The sequence below is a fragment of the Moschus berezovskii genome, chromosome 4 (genome assembly GCF_049115385.1).
Source record: "Moschus berezovskii isolate FMDL1 chromosome 4, NW_MosBer_1.0, whole genome shotgun sequence".
Classification (NCBI taxonomy): Eukaryota; Metazoa; Chordata; class Mammalia; order Artiodactyla; family Moschidae; genus Moschus; species Moschus berezovskii.
Genome location: NC_142463.1, coordinates 51112823 through 51135121, shown reverse-complemented (window position 1 = coordinate 51135121; position 22299 = coordinate 51112823). Strand labels below are relative to the sequence as shown.

The window sequence follows — 22299 nt, the reverse complement described above, 5'->3', positions numbered from 1 at the left end:
GGATCTCCTTGCAGTCCAAGGGACTCTCAAGAGTCTTCTCCAGCACCACAGTTCAAAAGCATCAATTCTTCGGCAGTCAGCCTTCTTCACAGTCCAACTCTCACATACATACATGACCACAGGAAAAACCATAGCCTTGACTAGACGGACCGTGGTTGGCAAAGTAATGTCTCTGCTTTTTAATATACTATCTAGGTTGGTCATAACTTTCCTTCCAAGGAGTAAGCGTCTTTTAATTTCATGGCTGCAATCAGCATCTGCAGTGATTTTGGAGCCCCCAAAAAATAAAGTCTGACACTGTCTCCACTGTTTTTCCATCTGTTTCCCTATAAGTGATGGGACCAGATGCCATGATCTTTGTTTCTGAATGTTGAACTTCAAGCCAACCTTTTCACTCTCCTCTTTCACTTTCATCAAGAAGCTTTTTAGTTCCTCTTCACTTTCTACCATAAGGGTGGTGTCATCTGCATATCCGAGGTTATTGATATTTCTCCCAGCAATCTTGATTCCAGCTTGTGCTTCTTCCAGCCCAGCGTTCCTCATGATGTACTCTGCGTATAAGTTAAATAAGCAGGGTGACAATATACAGCCTTGATGTACTCCTTTTCCTATTTGGAACCAGTCTGTTGTTCCATGTACAATTCTGACTGTTGCTTCCTAACCTGCATACAGGTTCTCAGGATGCAGGTCAGGTGGTCTGGTTTTCTCATCTCTTTCACAATATTCCACAGTTTATTGTGATCCACACAGTCAAAGTCTTTGGCATAGTCAATGAAGCAGAAGTTGATGGATTTCTGGAACTCTCTTGCTTACTCCATGATCCAGCGGATGTTGGCAATTTGATCTCTGGTGCCTCTGCCTTTTCTAAAACGTGCTTGAACATCTGGAAGTTCACAATTCACATATTGCTGAAGCCTGGCTTGGAGAATTTTGAGCATGACTTTACTAGCGTGTGAGATGAGTGCAATTGTGCGGTAGTTTGAGCATTCTTTAGCATTGACTTTCTTTGGGATTGGAATGAAGACTGATCTTTTCCAGTCCTGTGGCCACTGCTGAGTTTTCCAAATTTGCTGGCATATTGAGTGGAGCACTTTCACAGCATCATCTTTCAAGATTTGAAATAGCTCAACTGGAATTCCATCACCTCCACTAGCTTTGTTCATAGTGATGCTTTCTAAGGTCCACTTGACTTCACATTCCAAGATGTCTGGCTCTAGGTGAGTGATCACATTATCATGACTATCCTGGTCGTGAAGATCTTTTTTGTACAGTTCTTCTGTGTATTCTTGCCACCTCTTCTTAATATCTTCTGCTTCTGTTAGGTCCATACCATTTCTGTCCTTTGTCGACCCCATCTTTGCATGAAATGGTCCCTTGATATCTCTAATTTTCTTAAAGAGATCTCTTGTTTTTCCTAGTCTGTTGTTTTCCTCTATTTCTTTGCATTGATCACTGAGGAAGGCTTTCTTATCTCTCCTTGCTATTCTTTAGAACTCTGCATTCGATGCTTATATCTTTCCTTTTCTCCTTTGCTTTTTGCTTCTCTTCTTTTCACAGCTATTTGTAAGGCCTCCTCAGACAGCCATTTTGCTTTTTTGCATTTCTTTTCCATGGGGATGGTCTTGGTCCCTGTCTCCTGTACAATGTCACGAACCTCCATCCATAGTTCATCAGGCACTCTATGTATCAGATCTAGTCCCTTAAATCTATTTCTCACTTCTACTTTATAATCATAAGGGATTTGATTTAGGTCATATCTGAATGGATTAGTGGTTTTCCCTACTTTCTTCAATTTCAGTATGAATTTGGCAATAAGGAGTTCGTGATCTGAACCACAGTCAGCTCCTGGTCTTGTTTTTGCTAACTTTATAGAGCTTCTCCATCTTTGGCTGCAAAGGATATAATCAATCTGATTTCGGTGTTGACAATCTGGTGATGTCCATGTGTAGAGTTCTCTTGTGTTGTTGGAAGAGGGTGTTTGCTATGACCAGTGCGTTCTCTTGACAAAACTCTATTAGCCTTTGCCCTGCTTCATTCCGTGCTCCAAGGCCAAATTTGCCTGTTACTCCAGGTGTTTCTTAACTTCCTACTTTTGCATTCCAGTCACCTATAATGAAAAGGACATCTTTTTTGGGTGTTAGTTCTAAAAGGTCTTGTAGGTCTTCATAGAACCGTTCCACTTTGGCTTCTTCAGCATTACTGGTTGGGGCATAGGCGTGGATTACTGTAATATTGAATGGTCTGCCTTGGAAACAAACAGAAATCATTCTGTCATTTTTAAGATTTCATCTAAGTACTGCATTTCAGACTCTTTTGTTGACCATGGTGGCTACTCCATTTCTTCTAAGTGATTCCTGCCCACAGTAGTAAATATAATGGTCATCTGATTTAAATCCACCCATTCCAGTCCATTTTAGTTCACTGAGTCATAGAATGTCTATGTTCACTCTTGCCATCTCCTGTTTGACCACTTCCAATTTGCCTTGATTCATGGACCTAACATTCTAGGTTCCTATGCAATATCTCTCTTTACAGCACTGGGCCTTGCTTCTATCACCAGTTATATCCACAACTGGGTATTGGTTTTGCTTTTGCTCCATCCCTTCATTCCTTCTAGAGTTATTTCTCCACTGATCTCTCGTAGCATACTGGGCACCTACCAACCTGGGAAATTCCTCATTCAGTATCCTATCATTTTGCTCTTTGATACTGTTCATGGGGTTCTCAAGGCAAGTATACTGATGTGGTTTGCCATTCTCTTCTCCAGTGGACAACATTCGGCTGTGGTCCATGTGATCAGAACGACTAGCTTCCTTGGTTATGATTTCAGTGTGTCTGCCCTCTGATTGTCCCTCGCAATACCTACCATCTTATTTGGGTTTCTCTTACCTTGGGCGTGGGATATCTCTTCACAGCTGCTCCAAGAAAGCACAGCTGCTGCACCTTACCTTGGACAAGGGGTATATTCTCAAGGCCACCCCCCTGACCTTGAACGTGTATGAGTCCGTAATTTTGGTAAATTTGTAGTGCCATATAACTGACTTCACAATCCATTGTTAGAAATTTCCACCACTCCCAAAATTCTCCTTCTTCCCATTTGCAATTAACCCCCACTGTTACCTTGGTCTTAGGTAACCATTTGTCTATTTCTGTCTCTGTAAATTTGTTTCTGTAAACATTTTATTTATTTTTAATTCAAAAAACATTTATTAAACATCTTTCTACAGCATGCTAGACAGTGTAAGGAAATACATATACAAAGATAAATATAGAATAAAATATTTCCTTACTGGGAGCTGACAGAACACATGGGATGAAAAATAATTACTAAGAAAATATAATAAGGTCCAATTCCTGGGCCTGTTATTGAGGATCCCGGAAAGTTTTTGTTTATATAGATTATATATTAATTTATTAAAAATTAAAAGAGAATTTTCAAATATGTACTTAAGTCATTTGAAATAACAAACCCATTTTATATCAACACAAACACATTTTATGAAAAAATATGCTTTCCAAAATAAAAATAATTAGAAAAATGACATTGCTTTACATTTTTATACATCTCTTCTGTATGTCTTAATAAAACACAGATATTTTCTCATATCTACTTCTGCATTCAAACTATTGGGATGTTGTTTTGACTGAAGTATATAAAGGAAATATGGCCTCATACAGATATGTAATTAGAAAAAGAAGGCCCTCATGGGTTCTTGAAGGGTCTTGGGGCCTCCCAAGTATTTTAAAATCACATTCTGAGATTCACTTAATTATAAGAAAAAAAACGTTCTGTCAAATCCTGTCAGTTATAATTCTAAAAAGAAAGTAGATTGAGCATCCCCTGTCTGTATTAAAATACTAAATAAGAATTAATCTAACAACTTAATTCTTATACTCAGTAACCTAAATGCCAAAGGATTCTATATCTGGAATCCACATGATTTTCTTTTCCTTTTTTTTTTTTTAGGTAAAAGATCATCATATGGTACAGTTGTTTTTAAACATGGCTGCTCATTAGAACGGAGATGGCAATGGCAACCCACTCCAGTACTCTTGCCTGGAAAATCCCATGGACAAAGGAGACTGCTAGGCTGCAGTCCATGGGTTTGATAAGAGTCAGACATGACTGAGCGACTTCACTTTCACTTTTCACTTTCATGCATTGGAGAAGGAAATGGCAACCCACTTCAGTGTTCTTACCTGGAGAATCCCAAGGACGGTGGAGCCTGGTGGGCTGCCGTCTATGGGGTCACACAGAGTCGGACACCACCGAAGTGACTTAGCAGCAGCAGCTGCTGCTCATTAGAAATACATCTGGAGCTTTTGAGAAAAATATCAATACCTGGGCATTTATTTGTATTTTCAAAAAATTCCAAGATAATTCTGATATGCATCTGGATTTTAAAAAGTGATTACAGGATTTGTATTAAATGATAGATTTAGTGATATAGAATTCTATTATTTTTTATCAATCATGATACGATGGTATTAAGGAAATAATAGTTACATAATAACAGTAGTAAATTATATTTATCAGTTTTCTTAATAGAAAATAAAAGATAATTACATTTTCAAGGCATAGTGGAAACATGATTAACCTAACAATATAAAATAATTGCAACCAATTTTGGGGGTCTATTAGAGTGTTTGGTAAATGGAAATGCATACATACACATGTTTTCATCTGCCCAGCCAGTCTATGCCTTTGGGTTGATGCATTTAATCCACTTACATTTAAGGTGATTATCAATATATATGATGCTATTACCATTTTCTAAATTGTTTTGGGTTTATTTTTTGTATGTCTTTTCCTTCTCTTGTGTTGTTTACAGAAGTTCCTTTAGCTTTTGTTGTAAAGTTGATTTGGTGGTGCTGAATCTCTTAACTTTTGCCTATTTGGAAAGCTTTTGATTTCTCCATCAAATCTGAGCAAGAGTCTTGCTGGGTAGAGTATTCTTAGTTGTAGGTTCTTTCCTTTATCACTTTCAATATCCTGACCTTCTCCTCTGATTTATAGAGTTTCTGTTGAGAATCAACTGAAAACATTATGGAAGTTCCTTGTATGTTACTTGTCATTTCCCCTTGTTTCTTTTGACATTTTGTCTTTATCTTTAATTTTCATCATTTTCATTACTGTGTCTCAGTGTGTTCCTCCTTGGGTTTATCCTGCGTGGGACTCTCTGCACTTGGTTGACTATTTCCTTTCCTATTTTTAGGGAAGTTTTCAGCTATACTTCTTCAAATATTTTCTCAGGTCCTTTCTCTCTTTTCCTTCTGGGACCTCTATAATGCAAATGTTGGTGCATTTAACGTTGTCCCAGAGGTTGCCAAAGAATTGATGCTTTCAAACTGTGGTGCTAAAGAAGACTCTTTAGAGTCCATTGGATCACAAGGAGATCAAACCAGTCAATCCTAAAGGAAATCAACCCTGAATACTCATTGGAAGGACTGATGCTGAAGGTCTAATACTTTGGCCACCTGATGCAAAGAGCCAGCTCTTTGGAAAAGACCCTGATGCTGGGAAAGATTGAGGACAGGAGGAGAAGGGGACAATACAGGATGAGAGGTTGGATGGCATCGCTGACTCAATGGACATGACTTTGAGCAAACTCTGGGAGATATGGAGGGCAGGGAAGCTGGTGTGCTGTAGTCCATGGAGTTGCAGAGTCAGACACAACTGAATGATAGAACAAGAAATCAATTACAGGGGAAAACAGGAAAAGTCACAATTATGTGGTGATTAAAAAACTTAACCAATGTGTTGAAAACGAAGAAAAAAAAATCTTGAAAATAGAATGACAACTAATAGGATATAGTAAAAGCTGTTAGAGGGCATTTTATAGTGATAGATGCCTACATTAAAAAAAAGAACTCAAATGAACAATCTACACCCCAAGGAACTAGAAAAAAAGAACAAATTAAACCAAATTTTGTGGGAAGAAGGAAATAAAGACCAGAAATAAATGGAATAGAGATTAAAAAGACTACAGAACAAATAAATGAAACCAAGAGATTTATTTTTTTAAAGATAAAATAGACAAACTCTTTTTATACTTGCGAGAGAGGATCTGAGGAAGTCAGATTCGAAAGAAAGAGGAGACATCACAGTTGATACCACACAAATACACAAGATTATGAGAGACTGCTATCAGCAATTGTTTGCCAACAGACAACCTAGAAATGGATACATTCCTAGAAACATACAACTTACTAGGACTAAATCATGAAGAAATAAAAAAAATTAAGGCACTAATTACTAGCAGGGAGATTGAATCAGTAATCAAAGTTTCCTAACATAGAAAAGTTTAGAAGCAGATGGCTTCATTGGTAAATTCTACCAAATGTTTAAGGAAAAATTAATATCAATTTTTCTCATACTTTTCAAAAAGAAATAGAATCTAAAGAAACACTTAGCTGAAACCAAAACTATATGAGGACACTAGAAGAAAAGAAAATTACAGATCAATATCCATGATGAATATGGATGCAAAACCCTCAACAAAATGTTAGCAAACTGAGTTCACTAATATATTAAAAAGTTCATACATCATGATGAGGTGGGATTTATCCCTGGTATAAAAATATCCCTAGTGAATATAAACACAGAAATTTTTAACAAAACCTTAGGAAGTATAATTTAGCATATGTAAGAAGAATTATATAGCAAGTAGAACTTATTTCAGGGGTGCATAGCTGGTTCAATATTTGAAAATGAATTAATGTAATCTCCCATATCAAAGGACTCAAGAATGTTGTCTTCCTAAGACTGGGAACAAAACAGATGGCTATTCTTATTCCTCTTGTCAACATGCTGCTGGTAAGTCTAGGTGGTGCAGTAAAGTGAGAAAAGGAAATAAAGAAACATACAGATGAGAAAAGAAGAAATAAACTATTTGCAGGTGAAATGATCACCTATGTGGAAAATGCCACAGAATCTACCAAAAAATTTCTTAAAAGTAAAAAGTGAGCTTAGCAGGAATGCAGCATGCTAGGTAAACAAAAATCTATCCTATTTCTGTGTACTATCAGTGAGTACATGGTCACCGAAATTAAATACATATTGTCATTTATAATCACTCAAAAATGAAATACTTAGATGTAAATCAAACAAAATATGAACAAAACTTGATGGAGAAAATATAGCTTTTTCAATAAATGTTACTTGGAACAGTTGGACATACATACACACACACACACACACAAGAAATGAACTTCCTTAAGTTTTATAACTCAAAAAAATTAACTCAAATTGGATCTTGGAGTTAAATGTATAACTGAAAACAAAACAAAACAAAAATTTAGAAAAAATAAAATTGAAGGAAATCTTCAGGATTTAGGCTGAGGCAAAGACAGACCTGATACTAAAAGCACAATCTTTAAAAGAAAAAATGGTAAAGTGAACTTCATCAGTTTTTAAAAATACTCTGTAAAAGACCCTGTTAAATGAATGAAAAGATAAGCTCAGAGTCAGGGAAAGTTTTTGGCAGTGAAATTTTAAAAATGACAATAGGGGCGCTCCTAAGATGGCAGAGGAATAGTATGGGGAGACCACTTTCTCCCCCACAAATTCATCGAAGGAACATTTGAACATTGAGCAAATTCCACAGAACAGCTTTTGAATGCTGGCAGAGGACATCAGGCATCCAGAAAGGCAGCTCATTGTCTTCAAAAGGAGATGGAGAAGTCTTGAGGCTACTGTAAGGATAAGACTGAAATCCAGAGGCAGGAAGCTTAAGTTCAAAACCTGAGAACACCACAGAATTCCTAACTCCAGGGAATTGATTGATAAGAGCTCATCCAAAAGCCTCCATACCTACACTGAAACCAAGCAGCACCCAACAGCCAACAAGTTCCAGAGCAAGACATACCATGCAAATTCTCCAGCAACACAGGAACATAGCCCTGAACTTCAATATACAGGCTGCCCAAAGTTACATGAAACCCACTGACATCTCAGAACTCACCACTGGACACTTCATTGCACTCTGGAGACAAGACATCCAGCTCCACCCACCAGAACACTGACACAAGCTTCCCTAACCAGTAAACCCTGACAAGCCACCTGTCCAACCCCACCCACAGCGAAGAACAATAAAGAGGAGCCACAAACTGCCAGAATACGGAAAGGCCACCCCAAACACAGCAATCTAAACAAGATGAAAAGGCAGAGAAATACTCAGCAGGTAAAGGAACAAGATGAATGTCCACCAAACCAAACAAAAGAGGAAGAGATAGGGAATCTACCTGAAAAATAATTCAGAAAAATGATAGTGGAAATGATCCAAAATCTTGAAAACAAAATGGAGTTACAGATAAATAGCCTGGAGAGAAGGACTGAGAAGATGCAAGAAAGGTTTAACAAGGGCGTAGAAGAAATAAAAAAAAGTCAATATATAATGAATAATGCAATAAATGAGATCAAAACACTCTGGAGGGAACCAACAGTAGCATAATGGACACAGAAGATACGACAAGTGAGGTAGAAGATAGAATGGTAGAAAGAAATAAAGCAGAGAGGAAAAAAGAAAAAAGAATTAAAATAAATGAAGACAACCTCAGAGACCCCTGGGACAATGTGAAACACCCCAACATTTGAATCATAGGAGTCCCAGAAGAAGAAGACAGAAAGACCATGAGAAAATACTTGAGGAGATAATAGTTGAAAACGTCCCTAAAATGGGGAAAGAAATTGTCACCCAAGTCCAAGAAACCCAGAGAGTCCCAAACAGGATAAACCCAAGGCAAAACACCGAAGACACATATTAATCAAATTAACAAAGATCAAACACAAAGAACAAATATTAAAAGCAGCAAGGGAAAAACAACAAATAACACACAAGGGGATCCCCATACGGATAACAGCTGATCTTTCAATAGAAACTCTTCAGGCCAGAGGGAATGGCAGGATATACTTCAAGTGATGAAAGAGAAAAATCTACAACCCAGATTAATATACCCAGCAAGAATCTCATTTGAATATGAAGGAGAAATCGAAAGCTTTACAGATAAGCAAAAGCTGAGAGAATTCAACACCATCAAAGCAGCTCTCCAGCAAATGCTAAAGGATCTTCTCTAGACAGGAAACACAGAAAAGGTGTATAAATTTGAACCCAAACAACAAAGTAAATGGCAACGAGATCATACTTATCAATAATTACCTTAAATGTAAATGGGTTGAATGCCCCAACCAAAAGACAAAGACTGGCTGAATGGATACTTTTGTATCCAGGACCCCTATATATGTTGTCTATAAGAGACCCACCCCAAAACAAGGGACACATACAGACTGAAAGTGAAGGACTGGAAAAAGTTATTCCATGCAAACAGAGATGAAAAGAGAGCAGGAGTAGCAATACTCATATCAGATAAAATAGACTTTAAAGGCTGTGAAAAGAGACAAGGACACTACATAATGGTCAAGGATCAATCCAAGAAGAAGATATAACAATTATAAATATATATGCACCCAACATAGGAGCACCACACTACGTAAGGCACATGCTAATCAGTATATAAGGAGAAATTAACAGTAATAGTGGGAGACTTTAATACCCCACTCACAACTATGGAAAGATCACCTAAATAGAAAATTAACAAGGAAACACAAACTTTAAATGATACAATAGACCAGTTAGACCTAATGGATATCTATAGGATATTTCATCCCAAAACAATGAATTCCACTTTTTTGGCAAGTGCACATGGAAACTTATCCAGGATAGATCACATCCTGTGCCATAAATCTACCCTTGATAAATTAAAAAAATATGAAATCATTCCAAACATCTTCTCTGACCACAATGCAGTAAGATTAGATGTCAATTACAGGAGAAAAACTATTAAAAATTCCAACATATGGAGGCTGAACAACATGCTGCTGAATAAATAACAAATCATAGAAGAAATAAAAAAAAATCAAAATATGCATAGAAACAAATGAAAATGAAAACACAACAACCCGAAAGCTATGGGACACTGTAAAAGCAGTGCTAAGGGGAAGATTCATAGCACTACAGGCTTACATAAAGAAACAAGAAAAAAATCAGCTAAGTAACCTAACTCTACACCAAAAGCAACTAGGAAAGGAAGAAATGAAGAACCCCAGGGTTAGTAGAAGGAAAGAAATTTTAAAAGTTCAGTTCAGTTCATTCGCTCAGTCGTGTCCAACTCTTTGCGACCCCATGAACCACAGCACACCAGGTCCCCCGTCCATCACCAACTGCCAGAGTTCACCTAACCATGTTCATCGAGTTGGTGATGCGATCCAACTATCTCATCCTCTGTCGTCCCCTTCTCCTCCTGCCCTCAATCTTTCCCAGCATAAGTAGTCTTCTCAAATGAGTCAGTTCTTTGCATCAGGTGGCCAAACTATTGGAGTTTCAGCTTCAATATCAGTCCTTCCAATGAATATTCAGGACTGATTTCCTTTACGAGGGACTGGTTGGATCTCCTTGTAGTCCAAGGGACTCTTAAGAGTCTTCTCCGACACCACAGTTCAAAAGCATCAATTCTTCTGCACTCAGCTTTCTTTATAGTACAACTCTCACATCCATACATGACCACTGGAAAAACCATAGCTTTGAATAGATGGACTTTTGTTGACAAAGTAATGTCTTTGCTTTTTAATATGCTGTCTAGGTTGGTCATAACTTTCCTTCCAAGGAGTAAGCTAAATGGAAAAGAAACAAAAGAGACCACAGCAAAAATCAACAAAGCTAAAAGCTGGTTCTTTGAGAAGATAAATAAAATTGACAATCCATTAACCAGACTCATCACGAAACAAAGGGAGAAGAAGCCAATCAACAAAATTAGAAATGAAAATGGAGAAATCACAACAGACAACACAGAAATACAAAGGATCATAAGAGACTACCATCAGCAACTATATGCCAATAAAATGGACAAGTTGGAAGAAATGGACAAATTCTTAGAAAAGTACAACTTTCCAAAATTGAACCATAAAAAAATAGAAAATCTTAAAAGACCATCACAAACACGGTAATTGAAACTAATCAGAAATCTTCCAGCAAACAAAAGCCCAGGACCAGAAGGCTTCACAGCTGAATTCTACAAAATATGTAGAGACTCAAAAGCCTCTTAATGAAAGTGAAAGAGGAGAGTGAAAAGGTTGGCTTGAAGCTCAACATTCAGAAAACAAAGATCATGGCATCTGGTCCCATCACTTCATGGGAAATAGATGGGGAAACAGTGGAAACAGTGTCAGACTTTATTTTTTTGGGCTCCAAAATCACTGCAGATGCTGATTGCAGCCATGAAATTAAAAGACGCTTGCTCCTTGGAAGGAAAGTTATGACCAACCTTGATAGTATATTAAAAAGCAGAGACATTACTTTGCCAACCAAGGTCCGTCTAGTCAAGGCAATGGTTTTTCCTGTGGTCATGTATGGATGTGAGAGTTGGACTGTGAAGAAGGCTGATCGCCGAAGAATCAATGCTTTTGAACTGTGGTGCTGGAGAAGACTCTTGAGAGTCCCTTATACTGCAAGGAGATCCAACCAGTCCATTCTAGAGGAGATCAATCCTGGATGTTCATTGGAGGGACTGATGCTAAAGCTGAAACTGCAATACTTTGGCCACCTCATGCGACGAGTTGATTCACTGGAAAAGACTCTGATGCTGGGAAAGGTTGGGGGCGGGAGGAGAAGGGGACGACAGAATGAGATGGCTGGATGGCATCACCGACTCTGTGGACATGAGTTTGAGTGAACTCCGGGAGTTGGTGATGGACAGGGAGGCCTGGCGTGCTGTGATTCATGGGGTCGCGGAGAGTCGGACACGACTGAGCGACTGAACTGAACTGAACTGAACACCTATCCTACTCAAACTGTTCCAGAAAATTGCAGAGGAAGGTAAATTTCCAAACTCATTCTATGAGGCCACTATCACCGTAATACCAAAACCAGAGAAAGATGCCACAAAAAAAGAAAGCTACAGGCCAATATCACTGATGAACATAGATGCAAATATCCTTAACAAAATTCTAGCAAACAGAATCCAACAGCATATTAAAAAGATCATACATCATGACCAAGTGGGCTTTATCCCATGGATGCAAGAATTCTTCAAAATCCACAAATCAATCAATGTAATACACCATATTAACAAAGTGAAAAATAAAAGCCATATGATTATCTCAATATATGCAGAGAAAGCCTTTGACAAAATTCAACATCCGTTTGTGATAAAAACCCTCCAGAAAGCAGGAATATAAGGAACATGCCTCAACATAATGAAAGCTATATATGACAATCCCACAGCAAACATTATCCTCAATGGTGAAAAATTGAAAGCATTTCCCCTAAAGTCAGGAACAGGAAAAGGGTGCCCACTCTCACCACTATTATTCAACATAGTTTTGGAAGTTTTGTCCACAGCAATCAGAGCAGAAAAAGACATAAAAGGAATCCAGATTGGAAAAGAAGAAGTAAATCTCGTACTGTTTGCAGATGACATGATCCTCTACATAGAAAATCCAAAAGACTCCACCAGAAAATTACTAGAGCTAATCAATGAATATAGTAAAGTTGCATATAGAAAACTATAAAACACTGATGAAAGAAATCAAAGAGGACACAAATAGAGAAATATATCTTGTTCATGGATTGGAAGAATCAATATAGTGAAAATGAGTATACTATCCAAAGCAATCTATAGATTCAATGAAATCCCTATCAAGCTACTAATGGTATTTTTCACACAACTGGAACAAATAATTTCACAATTTGTATGGAAATACAAAAAACCTCAAATAGCCAAAGCAATCTTGAGAAAGAAGACTGAAACTGGAGGAATCAACATGCCGGACTTCAGGCTCTACTACAAAGCTAAAGTCATTGAGACATTATGGTACTGGCACAAAGACGGAAATATAGATCCGTGGAACAAAATAGAAAGCCCAGAGATAAATCCACACACCTATGGACACCTTATCTTTGACAAAGGAGGCAAGAGTAAACGATGGAGAAAAGATAATCTCTTTAACAAGTGGTGCTGGGAAAAGTGGTCAACTACTTCTAAAGGAATGACACAAGAACAATTTCTAACACCATACAAAAAATAAATTCAAAATGGATTAAAGATCTAAACATAAGACCAGAAACTATAAAACTCCTAGAGGAAAACAGGCAAAACACTGTCTGACATAAATCGCAGCAGAATCCTCTATGACCCACCTCCAAGAGTAATGGAAATAAAAGCAAAAATAAACAAATGGGACCTAAATAAATTTTAATGCTTTTGCACAATGAAGGAAACTATAAGCTAGGTGAAAAGACAGCCTTCAGAATGGGAGAAAATAATAGCAGACAAAGCAACTGACAAAGAATTAATCTCCAAAATATGCAAGCAACTCCTGCAGCTCAATTCCAGAAAAATAAATGACCCAGTGAAAAAGAGGGCCAAAGAACTAAACGGACATTTCTCCAAAGAAGACATACAGATGGCTAACAAACACATGAAAAAATGCTCAACATCACTCATAATCAGAGAAATGCGAATCAAAACCACAATGAGGTACCGTTTCATGCCAGTCAGAATGGCTGCTATCCAAAAGTCTACAAGCAATAAGTGCTGGAGAGGGTGTAGAGAAAAGGGAGCCCTCTTACACTGTTGGTGGGAATGCAAACTAGTACAGCCACTATGGAGAACAGTTTGGAGATTCCTTAAAAAACTGAAAATAGAACTGCCATATGACCCAGCAATCCCACTGCTGGGCATACACACTGAGGAAACCAGAATAGAAAGAGACATGTGTACCCCAATGTTCATTGCACTGTTCATAATAGCCAGGACATGGAAGCAACCTAGATGTCCATCAGCAGATGAAAGGATAAGAAAGCTGTGGTGCATATACACAATAGAATATTACTCAGCCATTAAAAAGAATACATTTGAATCAGTTCTGATGAGGTGGATGAAACTGGAGCCTATTGTACACAGTGAAGTAAGCCAGAAAGAAAAGCATCAGTACAGTATACTAATGCATATATATGGAATTTAGAAAGATAGTAATGATAACTCTATATGCGAGATAGCAAAAGAGATACAGATGTATAGAACAGTCTTTTGGACTCTGTGGGAGAGGGCGAGGGTGGGATGATTTGGGAGAATGGCATTGAAACATATATATTAGCATATGTGAAACGGATTGCCAGTCCAGGTTCAATGCATGGGACAGGGTGCTTGGGGCTGGTTCACTGGGATGACCCAGAGGGATGGAATGGGGTGGGAGGTGGGAGGGGGGTTCAGGATGAGGGAAAAAATGATAATAGGTACTTCAAGTAGTGGAAATTTGTGTAAAGTTTTTTATTCTTGTACTTTTGTCTGTCCTAAAAATTTTAGTCTTTTATTATTATGGTTCTAAATTTTTTTGTGTGTTATTTAATGTTACTTAATTCAGGTGAAATTTTTTAATTGGTGAATTGTCTAAAGTTTGTTCCCAAAGTGTTTACCAGTGATCCTAAGAAATGTTGATTTAAAATAATATAAAATCTTTCTAGTCTTTATGGGGAGTTTCAGAGATACTCACCATTGCATGTGAATGTTAAAGTGAATATATTACAGATGGAATAAAAAGGTGAATACTGCATGTGTTTATTCTATGTGAAATAAATACTTCTGGGAGTAGCATGATTTACATTTTTCAGTTATGCTAAGACGAATGTGTCAAATCAGTAAATTCTGATGGAAAAAAATACAAATAGAATTTTAAGAGTATAGGGAATAGATACATATGAAAGAAATAAAAATGGGGAGAAGGAAGAAAAAATAAGTACAGGTGTATTTAGAATATCAGATTAATTGGGAATCTCTCTGTGTAATTGTATACAATCTGAAAAGATTGTTGTTTGAAAGTTTGTTTTTTAAGCTACACTTCGTGTTAGAACACAGTACTATCTTCCATATGAATCATGTTTACAAAAGTTTTAACTTTCTTGGAAATGCCTTGTTATGCTTTATGAAAGAATTTGCAGTAGCCGTTTTTTCATTCCAAGATTACAATGGCAAGTGGGAGAGTACAGATATTTCATTATTTTATCATGTTTTGTTGATTCTTGATAATATTTTCTGTAAATGTGTGTTGTCCTTTGGCAAGCTTTTACTATAATTCTTTAATTCATTTTATTGGGTTGAAAATATTAGTTCACAGTTAATTTCTTAATTTTTTTATGTTTGAATAAATTGCTTAGTAAATTCCTGTACTAATTTGTTAAGTATCAAATAGGGTAAGGTATATAGAAGTCCTTAAGCTGTTGACAGATGACCTTATTTGGATGCTTGAAATGTTTTAGCACTGTTCTCTGTGCTTTACAAATATTTTCTCACAAAACCCCAATGAAGTTTTCTCTATTTTACAGATGATTAATAGGGGACAGATGGGTTATTTACCCTAGATTGCATAGTTAGCAAGTGGTAGAAATGGAATTTGAACCCAGGCGGTTTTTCTTTAAAGTCATCACTCATGTGGTAGAGGAAATATGCATTACTTTCCCTTAGAAGATACATCCATTTGTCCTCAGCTATCAAATGGTTTATGGCATTTGCACAAGTTTGCAGTGATGTCTTTTTTTTTTTTTTAATTAGAGTACAGTTGCCTTATAATGTTGTGGTAGTTTCTGCTGTACCTCAAAGTGAATCAACCACACATATACATATGTACCCTCTCCTTGGATTTTCTTCCCATTTAGGTCACCAGAGAGAATTGAGTAAAATTCCCTCTAGTATACAGTAGGTGATATCTTTATTGGCATTTTACAGCATAATTGTTTTAGGACATCATAAATCTTGACTATTGTCTAGAGGTTACTTGTTTTTTTGGCAGAGACTCCTATCCCCACCCACAGCTGATAATTCCCTTTATTTGCTTAAAAGAGACGGATTATCCATACCTTGGAGGGAAGCAAGACTCTGCTGTAAACTGCAATGTGAGCTTGATGGTTCTCTGCTGGTGAGAAGTGCAAAGTCTGACCAGGACCACTTAAACCTAGCCATCTAAATTTTTTCCTGTATTATTCTTCCTCACTTTCAAACTAGAGGAGGAAAAACAATTTTCCCTCTACCCTTCTGAGCTCTTGGCTGAGACCCTGTAATATAAGACAGGTTAACAAGAGAAAAGTAAACAGAAGCTTATTAACATTTATATCTCATGTGTACTGAGAAGATGCTCAGGGAGAACTGAATGTCTCCTTGAGATGGGAACTCATTCTTAATACCATCTAAATAGGGGGAAAGGGAGGGAGGATATAGGCCTCTTATGAGACAGTAAATTATTTTTAAGAAAGATGAATGGGTCTCTAGAAGAATAGATGGGAATTTGTGACAAAATTCATTTGGTTGTGATGTCTTCTAATTTTCTCCCCTTCTAATCACCTTATCTCCTTTCTTGAGCTGCGACTCCTTTCCTGGTTGACAAAATATGACAATTTAATGCCTTTGGGGGAATCTGTCTTTAGATAAATAAAGGAAGTTCAGAGAGTGCCTCTCCCTGCATTTGCTGTTTTTCAAATGCCTATGACTCAATAATCAGTATATGGAGCATATTTGAGGTGGCATACTTTGTTATTCTAAATACATATGCACATACACTCCATGAGCTCAAATGCAATGAACAAAAAACTTCATGAAGATTGGAGAAAATCACATCTTTACTAGAAACCAGTAAAGGATAGGAATTAAATAATAGATTGTATCATAGAGGTACTTTTATACATAATGGATTTTTGATATAATGAAGATATGACTGAATCAAAGGTAGGGAATGGGTCAGCCTGACTTTGAGCTATTCTTCTTGATATATAAAACAAAATGACAGGAACTAGAGGAGATTCTGCAAATCTCCCTATTTGTCACGGTTGATAGTAGACTAAATAACAGGTGGGGTCTCTTGCTAGAAATCAGAGGATACATTTCATGGAGAGGCCCTCATACAGGCAGGGTTATAATAGCAAACTATTATAGTTTGTGGAAAGAATCATCTGTGACAGGCAGACAGGAGTTTCAGAAAGGAGCTTAGGCTCAGCCACAACTGAAGTAGTTGACAAGCTATTAAAAAACCTCAGTACAAGAAAGCTAACCTTTGACAGCGTGTCTTCACCAAATTGAGAAAAAATAACTGAAAATGATGAGTAAAAAATGTAAAACATCGAGGTGAGCTCTAGAATACCTAATGCATGAATAGTAATTAGAGTAGAGAAAATAAAGAAAATTAAGGAGAAACATTAATCAAAGAGATGGGAATACCAAACCACCTTACCTATCTCATGAGAAACCTGTATGTGGGTCAACAAGCAGCAGTTAGAACTGGACATAGAACAACTGACTGGTTCAAAATTGGGAAAGGAGTGCCACAAGGCTGTATACTGTCACTCCGCTTATTTAACTTTTATGCAGAATGCATCATGTGAAATGCCAAGCTGGATAAAACACAAGCTGGAATCAAGATCACCGGGAGAAATAGTAACAACTTTAGATATACAGATGATAACCACTCTAATGGCAGAAAGTGAAGAGGAACTAAAGGACCTGATGATGAGTGTGAAAGAGGAGAGTGAAAAAACTGGCTTGAAACTCAGCGTTCAAAAAACTAAGATCATGGCATCAGGTCCCATCACTTCATGGCAAATAGATGGGGAAAAAGTGGAAGCAGTGAAAGATTTTATTTTCTTGGGCTCAAAAATCACTGCAAATGGTGATTGTAGCCATGAATTTTAAACATTCTTGCTCCTTGGAAGGAAAGATATGACAAACCTAGACAGTGTTATTTAAAAAAACAGAGACATCCCTTTGCTGACAAAGATCCATATGGTAAAAGCCATGGTTTTTCCAGTAGTCACATATGAATGTGAGATTTGAACTGTAAATTTAGGCTGAGTGGCAAAGAATATTGATGTGTGGTGCTGGAGAAGACTCTTGAGAGTCCCTTGAGCTTCAAGAAGATCAAATCAGTCAATCCTAAAGAAAATCCACCTTGAATATTCATTGGAAGGGTTGGTGCTGGAGCTGAAGGTCCAAAATTTTGGCCACCTGACATGAAGAGCTGATCCATTAGAAAAGACCCTGATGCTGGGAAAGATTGAAGGAAAAAAAGAAGAGGGTGGCAGAAGATAAGACTGTTAGATATCATCACAGGCTCAATAAACATGAATTTGAGCAAACTCCAGGAGACAGTGGAGTACTGGGGAGCCTAACATGCTGCAGTCCATGGAGGTGCAGAGTTGTACATGATTTAGCAACTGAACAACAGCAGCAGTAATTCAAGAAATAATGAGAAAAAATATAGTTCTGAATATGGGACAAAATCTGTGAAAGATCTACATGTATTTTCTTTAAAATTTTGAATTTCATACCTATTGTCATGGATAAAAAGCAAAATTAAATATTTATACTTCAGATGAGTTCTTTTGAAAATAAGAAGTCAAGTAAGTGGAGGTGTTGGTAATTGTGCAATGTTGAGGTAGAGTAAAAAGCATGGCAAAGGCACAGAGGTGATGCTAAATGCAGTTAAGTGATAACAAGTGTTCTTGGGGTTTAGAAGAAATGCTTGGGCATGACAAAAGATGCTGGAATAAAAAAAATAGGGTTAATAGAGCAAAGGGAGTTACATGTAATCCTAAGAATATAGCACAGTATGTTGTAAGATTTGAGGGGAATATTTAAGGATTTTAGATGACCTGATTTTCATTTTAGATAAAAAGTCCTATATTCTGTAATTTTAGAGTGGAGGGAAATTGAATGTAGGGAAATTAGAGGAAAGTCTATAGTTCGGACTCTAGTTTATAAGAGCTGATTTAATAAATTGGTAGTATGTATAGATTATAGGGAACAGATTGAAGAGAGATGTTTTTGATAGAATTAAGTGACTTAGTAGATGGAAAAGAGGAGAAAGAAGAATGAATTTATTTGGTTGACAAGGAGGAAAATAATTTTAATGACTATCTGTAATGTGGTGTGAAGTAAGATTGTGGGTGTTTTCAAATGGGGGGAAGAATTATTTCAGGTTTTGACATGTAAGTAGACAAATGGAACTAGAAGTTCATTTTATCGGTTTGTAATCTAAGAGATAATTCTTGCCAGGAGATATATAGGATAATCAGCATATGTGAAATAGTAAGGTATAGCAAGGAATGTGATCATTCAAAGAAACTTAGCAAAGAGAAGTGAAAAAAGAAGCAAACCTAAATTATACTCTATTTAAATAGTTATAGAAAAAGAGCAAACAGGAAAACAGACTGAAAAATAAAAATCCAAAAGGTAGAAAAATTAGTGTTACTGCAGCCAAGTAAGAGTTAAGTTATAAGAACAGATTGGCATTGCCACAGCAAAACTGGAGACCAATATGACAGTGTACAAGTGTCTGTTACTTAGTGATTTAATAGTCAACTAATATTTGAATGCCAGTTACAGACTAGATAGCTTACTTACTCATAGAGATTCAGTATAAAAAAAGAGGTGTTACACTTGGTGAGTTTATGTTGCAGTGGGAAAGATAGACCAATAATTACTTTATAGCATAAGCTTATCAAATAAAATAACAAATCAGGACTTAAGAGACTTTTTCAAAAGGATTATCTCAAGGGAGAGATAAGGGCTATTGCAATAGGCAAATGAATATTATTGTAATAAGGAGAATGCTTCTGTTAAGGTCTGTAGCGTCTTAAAGGTGATATTTTGCCTTAAAGGCTAAAAAGAAGTTTTCTTTTAGAGGAGGGATTAAGGCTAGAAAGAAATGGTGTGGCTAAGTAGAATGGAAAGACCCTGATGCTAGGAAAGATTGAGGGCAGGAGGAGAAAGGGGTGACTGAAGATGAGATGGTTGGATGGCATCATTGACTCAGTGGACATGAGTTTGAGCAAACTCTGGGATATAGTGAAGGACAGGGAAGCCTGGTGTGCTGCAGTCCTTAGGGTCACAAAGAGTCTGACACGACTGAGCAACCGAACAACAAAGTAAGGTGAGGGGAAGTGGCGTGATCGTAAGGTGAGGGGAAGTGGCGTGATCTGACAATAGAACAGAAAATATTTTCACCTTCCCTAGTGGTTCAGTTGGTAAAGAATCTGCCTGCAATGCAGGAGACCAGGATTCAATCTCTGGGTCGGGAAGCTCCCCTAGATAAGGAAATGACAACCCACTCCAGTACTCTTGCCTGGAGAATTCCATGGACAGAGGAGCCAAGCAGGGAATCTTTGTGTCCATGGGCTCACAGAGAGCCTGACATTTTACCCTGAGAGGAGTCCATTTCATGATAAATTATTAAGGAGGGGTTATATGCTGGCTTAGACAGAAGGTGGGGCAAGGTTCAAGCTACTAGGAGAAAGAGTCTTACCCAGAAGGCATTTTATTCAAACTGCTCAGAGTAAACAAAGCAGTTTGACAAATTTTTAATAGGCAAAGAGTGGGAATTTAGAGAAGTGTGTCAGGACCTTGTCAAAGATGAACAAGAGGGACATCCATGGGTATAATCTAAGTAATATGATGGAAGGATTCTTCTTTGTATTAAATTTTCCTGAGACGAAGGGATAAGGAGGTTTCTTAACCTTCATTGTTTTCCAGAATCCCGGGAAAAGAAGGTTGTTTTACGGAGCTTACGTAAAATTCATCATTGTCAAGTGTAACAAATAACACAGGGTAATCCCTGGTGGCTCAGAGGTTAACGCGTCTGCCTCCAATGTGGGAGACCCGGGTTCGATTCCGGGGTCGGGAAGATCCCCTGGAGAAGGAAATGGTAACCCACTCCAGTATTCTTGCCTGGAGAATCCCATGGATGGAGAAGCCTGGTAGGCTACAGTCCACGGGGTCGCAAAGAGTCGGACACGACTGAGCAACTGAACAGAACAGAACAGAATATTGTAGAAAGATATTAAACTCAGATCAATGTCAAGAAAGGCTTCTTGGAGGAAAGGACTGAGTCAACAGAAGACTAAGATAATGAGACAAGAAATTGAGAAGTGCAGTCAAGAAACAGGAATGGCATGCAAAAAGCATGGAGGCTTGTCAGGCCATTTTCAGAAATATAAGTGGTTGGATTTTGCCAGAATGGAATGTACTACATGTAGTGTGAAGGAAGATAATCCTGTGAAGGTAAGAAGGGACTAGATCAAGGATTTTGTATGCCAAGTCACGAAATTTGTAATTCATCTTTCAATGCTAAACCAATGAAATATATGAAGCAAAAATGCCACATGATCAGTTTTGCATTTTGAAAGTCATACTGCAATAGTGCATATTATGATTTGGAAAGAGTAGGGAATATGGATTATTTCTGCTATCAGGACATTTTTAGTAGGTTAGAGAAGTAATAAAGAGATTCAAAAAACAATGGTGGAGAACAGAAGAAGAGAGAGAGAGATCAGATATTTGGGATGTTGAATATATTGGAGCTGGCAACATTTGGATATGAAGAAGAGAAAAAGAGAGCCTGATGGTTCAGAGTTTCTGGATTAGGTTTGTATGGGCAGTACCACCATTCACTAAGAGCTTGTGAGAAAGCAAGTTAGGGAGGAGGATTCATATTTTGGCAAGTTGAGTTTATAGGCATATCTCATTTTATTGTGCTTTTTTATCACAAATTTAAATTGGTGGCAACCCTGCATGGAACAAGTAATAAGCTATTTTTGGGAGGTGGCCAGCATTTACTCACTTCATGTCTCTGTGTTATGTTCTGGTAATTCTCACAATATTTCAAAGTTTTTCATAGTTATATTTCATTATAACTAAAAAGCCTCTTGATGAAAGTGAAAGAGGAGAGTGAAAAGGTTGGCTTGAAGCTCAACATTCAGAAAACAGAGATCATGGCATCTGGTCCCATCACTTCATGGGAAATAGATGGAGAAACAGTGGAAACACTGTCAGGCTTTATTTTCTGGGGCTCCAAAATCACTGCAGATGCTGATTGCAGCCATGAAATTAAAAGACGCTTACTCCTTGGAAGGAAAGTTATGACCAACCTAGATAGCATATTAAAAAGCAGAGACATTACTTTGCCAACCAAGGTCCACCTAGTCAAGGTTATGGTTTTTCCAGTGGTCATGTATGGATGTGAGAGTTGGATTGTGAAGAAAGCTGAGTGCCGAAGTATTGATGCTTTTGAACTGTGGTGCTGAAGAAGACTCTTGAGAGTCCCTTGGACTGCAAGGAGATCAATCCTGGTTGTTCATTGGAAGGACTGATGCTAAAGCTGAAGCTCCAATATTTTGGCCACCTCATGCGACGAGTTGACTCACTGGAAAAGAGTCTGATGCTGGGAGGGATAGGGGGCAGGAGGAGAAGGGGACGACAGAGAAT

At 37.5% G+C, this 22299-nt stretch overlaps 1 protein-coding gene across 1 annotated transcript in view; it reads left to right on the top strand.

Annotated features, from left to right (window-relative positions):
* Positions 1–22299, top strand: part of LRRIQ3 (leucine rich repeats and IQ motif containing 3) — a 217651-nt gene that overhangs the window by 28356 nt on the left and 166996 nt on the right. The gene's annotated exons all lie outside the window — the stretch shown is intronic.